This window comes from Arachis ipaensis, chromosome B6 (genome assembly GCF_059453495.1).
Source record: "Arachis ipaensis isolate K30076 ecotype BB chromosome B6, ASM5945349v1, whole genome shotgun sequence".
NCBI classification, from domain to species: domain Eukaryota; kingdom Viridiplantae; phylum Streptophyta; class Magnoliopsida; order Fabales; family Fabaceae; genus Arachis; species Arachis ipaensis.
In genome coordinates, this window is record NC_142441.1 from 62546670 (window position 1) to 62551783 (window position 5114).

Below are 5114 nucleotides of genomic sequence, written 5' to 3' on the forward strand. Positions count from 1 at the left end.
AGAAAGGGAAGTAATGATGTAGTGACATAAAGACCAGTGCACATAGACTCTCTTCAATACCAAAAACAAAAAAATAACATGATTTGAAAAAGGTTCAAACATAACATGGAAGCAAGTTCTATTTCATACAAGATCTTCCTTATTTAAAACATAGAGAAAGATGGAACAAAGAAGGAACTCCACCACCTTTTACTATTGTGGATGTCCACGCTCTTTTCCTTGCTTGTCCTCCTTGTTTCCTCTTGTATTTCCTCGCATCCGTGCCAATCTTCCTTGCTTCCAATCCTCAAGTGCCTTCCTCACTGACTCATGACTCTCTTCCACCCTTTGTCTTTCCTTTCGTGCTAATTCATCCTTCATTTCATCATACTTGGCTATTCCTGGATGCAATATTGGCAGCTGTCCCACTAAGTAGCCGAGCCTGGCTTGAGTATTTATCTGATGTCCTGTTTGACTCATGTAAACTCCTTCTGCGAATGCCCTTTGCTCGTCCAATAGTTCTGCCTGTTCTATTTGTCTTCGATGCATCTCATGTATGTGTGCCCCTTGATGTGCTTGGATGTTGATTAGCCTCTGGGTGGATTCTTGTTGCTCGTTTTGCCTTTGTTCCATCCTGTTGAATGCTTCTCCCCATTGTTGTCCTTGGTTTAGTTGTTGTTCCATCATTTGCCTTTGCCACTCATCTTGCTGAGTCCTCCATCTTGAAAGTATTTCCTCTTGCTGCCCCATCATCTGTAATTGAAGCTCTTTCTGTACTCCTTGGCCTTCCAAATATTGTCTAGATAAGCCATCAATGGCCTCCTGCAATTGGTGCATGTCCAAGGTCTGTTGTGCTGATCCCTCTGAGACTTGGCCTTCCACTACTTGAGGGGCTGTCCTCTTTCTTTGCTTCCGTTGAGGCAGGGGGATGCTGCAGCATTCATCCTTCGGACCGTTATTGGAATGCCTTCCTTTATCCAAACGGGGTCCTCATCTTCAAAAACCACCCTAGCTTTCTTGCATATTCGGTAAATAGTGCTGGGGTAACCTAATGTTCCTCTTGAGTCGCTTTTCTCTGCCATCTTTCTAATTCCTTGAGCTATGATCTCATGAACCTTGATTTCTCCTCCCTTGAGTATACAATGCACCATTGTTGCTCTCTCGAGATTCACCTCTGAGTTGTTTGCAGCTGGGAGGATGGACCTCCTCACTAGCTCAAACCACCCCTTGGCTTCAGGAGTGAGGTCTGTTCTCTTAATGAACTTTGGTTTATTTCTAGCACCCCTTTCCCAGTCAGCTCCTGGTACACAAAGGTCTCGTAAAAGCTGGTCATAATTGGGGTTGTTGTCCAATCTTGAGTGATAACTTTCTTCTTCAAACGGTATAGACCGTAGCTTCAATGCCCTCATTACACTCATAAGACCAAAATCCACCATTGTTCCTCTCACAAAGCTTGTATATGACTCATCTTTCTTATCATACCTGACTGCATTTGCATAAAATTCTCTTATGAGATTTGCATTCACCTTTGTGACCGGGTCAGTGAGGAGCTCCCATCTTCTCCTTTCTACCTTCTCTGTGATTTCGGGGCATTCAGTCTTCTTAACTTGGAATCCCAGCTCATAAATGATTTCCTTATCAACCATCCACCCGTATTGCAATGCATGATGCAAGCTTCTAAATCTCTTCTCATCATATGGGTGTTCTTCCATGGGTTCCTTCCCTTCCCTTCTCTTAGAACTTGAAGATGCCATGAATGATGGTTAATATGTGAAGGTGGTAAGGTTGTGGAGACTTTTGGTTGTTTAGGGTTTTATGGCAGTGAAGAGAGTAGGAAAAAAAATGTTTATAATTGATAGAGGGTGTCTTGTACAGAAAGGAAGAGTGGTGAAGGGTGTGTGATGACAATGAAAGGTAATACGGACAAGGGTTGTTTATATATAGAAGTTGTGAAGGAATGGAGGGTGTAGATTGATGAAATAGTCACTTGATGGACGGTTGGGGTTATGCATGGCTAGAAGACAAGGATCATCACTTTATGATGGGGATTGCTCGGTCTTCTAGGGGTCCCATTTTTTTCAATGTTGCATGGCAACATTTTCCAATGTATTCCCTCTTTTTGTGGTGTCCGAACCTTCTTTGTTTGGCTGTCCAATCTATCCCTTTTAATGCTCCTTTTTCTTTCCTATAAAGACAAACTAAGTAAAGTAAGAAAAGATATTAAAATGACCATATAAATTTTATGGCTAATATTAATAAAGGGGAAGAAAGGATTTGATTGTTTATCTATGAATTCCAACTAACTAACTAACTATTGGTGGGTCCTTATATGCATTTTGGTGGCACCATGAGGTGACACCAAACTTAGTTTGAATCACTGTGATGAAAGTTTTGTGTTCAAAGCTCCCAAGACTAGCATGCAACTTGGTTTGCTTTGAACACCAAACTTGTTCCTCACTATATTCTGCATAAGAAGATTTTCACCAATTGTTTGTTAAGTTTGGATTGAAGCTCATAAAGATTGACTTATTCATTATCATCTGAAAGCATATAAAACATGGGTTGCCTCCCATGAAGCGCTTCTTTAGCGTCACTAGCTTGACGTTTTTCCTTCATCATGGTGGTTGGTGGTGCTTAAAGTCCTCCCCTCTTGGTGTGGACTTGTATCCATTGGTTGGATCAATAATCTCCACATGTTCCAGGGAAAGAACTCTGTTGATAGTGAAGACCTTGGGTAATTGAGATGGCATAGTAGGGAGATTAGGGGGAATATCTGGGAAGTAGGCTGAGAAAACTCTATCCCCTGGAGAGAAGTCTTCCGTAGGGATCTTCTTGTTCTTCCACCCTCTTGGTACCTTCTTCTTTGTTTCTTTTGAGGTTGCCTTCCCCTTGGTGACCTCTTTTTCTAAAGGAGCTGTGGTGCTGTCTTCACCTGCCTCTAGAGGTTTAGGTTCCTCCAACTTTTCCTTGAGCTGTGGCAATTGCTGTTTTCCTTGTTTGTCAGTTAAGGGGATCTCAGAATGAACTGGCTGTGCTTTAGTGCTTGTTTCCTCCTTCAGTGTCTCATTATCATTTGTGTTTAGTTCCTTGTCCTCTTGATCTGTTTCTTGTGAGAGTTTGAAAACATTGAAGCTGAGTCGTTCATCATGGATTCTCAATATTAGCTCCCCTTTCTCTACATCAATAAGTGCTCTGGCCGTAGCTAGGAATGGTCTTCCCAATATGATTGGATGAGTGTGACTCTCTTCCATGTCCAGAATGACAAAGTCTGTTGGGAGAAAGTACTTCCCAACTTTTAGCAACACATTTTCCACCACTCCTATTGCTTGCTTTTGAGTTTTGTCAGCCAGTCTGATAATGACATCTGTGGGCATTATCTCATTGATCTGCAGCCTCTTCACCAGGGATAAGGGCAGTAAGTTGATGCTGGCCCCTAAATCACATAGTGCTCTATCGAACATGTTTTCACCTATGGCACAAGGTATATGAAAACTTCCTAGGTCTCTTCTTTTTGTAGGCAACTCAGGTTGAATAAGGGCACTACATTCCTTATTCATCACTATAGTCTGCCCTCCCTTGAGTGAGCTTTTCCTGGGAAGAATTTCCTTCATATACTTGATGAATGCAGGCATTTGTTGAATTGCCTTGATGAATGGTATGTTCACATGCAGAGATGCAAACAAGTCTAGGAACCTTGAGTATATTCTTTTTCCCACAGCACCATTGAGCAGTTGAGGGAATGGTGCATAGAGCTTCAGCAGCTTTTGTTGTGAGATTTCTGGTTCTTTGTGATCTCTATCCTCCTCCTTTGTTGAGTTGTCTTCAGGTTGTTTGCACACTTTGCTTTGCTTGTCTTCAATCTCTTGATCACTTGTAGTGACCATTTTGCAACCTTCCCATCTTACTTTCTTTGCTTCTCCCTTGGGGTTTTTCCATACTCCCCTCTGCTGAAGCTCACAACAAAAGCTGCTGAAGCTCTATTCAATCTTGCTCCTGACTCCCCTCTGCTTCTTCATTCACTCCTTCTTGGATTGTTGATGAAGATGAGATTGCTGCTACTTGGTTCCTCTCCATCTTCTTGGTGAGGTCAGCCAGCTGTTAGGTAATGAGCTTGTTTTGGGCCAACAGAGCATCTACATTGTTTAGCTCCATCACTCCTCTTGTATTCCCTCTTTCGAAAGCATAGAAGTAGTCATTTTCTGCTACTGTTTCAATAACATCTATGGCTTCCTCAATGGTCTTCTTCTTGTTCAAGGATCCTCCAGATGAATGGTCTACTGCCTTCTTTGACTCATAAGAGAGCCCTTCATAGAAAATGTGCAGCTGGACCCATTCGTTGAACATGTCAGGTGGACACCTCCTTGTTAAGTCTTTGAACCTCTCCCATGCTTCATACAGAGTCTCACCATCTTGTTGCCTGAAGGTTTGAACCTCAGCTCTCAGCCTATTGATTCGTTGAGGAGGATAGAATCTTGCTAAGAATTTGTTCACCACATCCTCCCAAGTTGTCAAGCTCTCCCTTGGGAAGGATTCCAGCCACTTGGCTGCCTTGTCTCTGAGTGAGAAGGGAAATAAGAGCATTCTATAGGCGTCAGGATGAACACCATTAGATTTCACTGTGTCACATATTCTCAGGAAGGTGGTCAAATGTTGATTGGGGTCTTCTTGAACACCTCCTCCAAACGAACAGTTGTTCTGAACAAGGGTGATGAGCTGTGGTTTAAGTTCAAAGTTGTTGGCATGGATTGTTGGCTTTTGGATGCTACTTCCACAATTGCCTGGGTTTGGATTAATGTTAGAGCCCAAAACTCTTCTATCCTCCCCAGCATGATTTGCTCCACCTCCTCTGCCATGGTTGTGAGTCTCTTCTTCATGATGATTTTCCATGTTTTCCTCCATGTTTGGTTCAAAGTATTCCTCAAACTGTTCCTCCTCTTCTTCAGCACCAACTACTCGTTTTTCTTTTGCCTCCCTCCTTAGTCTAAGGAAGGTTCTCTCCGGTTCAGAATCAAAGGAAGTTGAAGCCCCGCTTCTTCTCCCTGTCATATAACCAACAAGTACAAGCAGAGAAAATAGGTGCAGACAGTATTTGTGTCAGAATTGCTGTTAGTTGTGGGTGATGCAATATATCAAAC

General features: G+C 42.5%; 1 non-coding gene across 1 annotated transcript; it reads left to right on the forward strand.

The window, feature by feature from the left end:
• The first annotated feature begins 4321 nt into the window (after positions 1-4321).
• On the forward strand, positions 4322-4425 carry LOC148555821 (small nucleolar RNA R71). The gene has a single exon (XR_015886684.1). It is a non-coding gene; the product is annotated as a small nucleolar RNA R71 (small nucleolar RNA).
• The last annotated feature ends 689 nt before the right edge of the window (positions 4426-5114 follow it).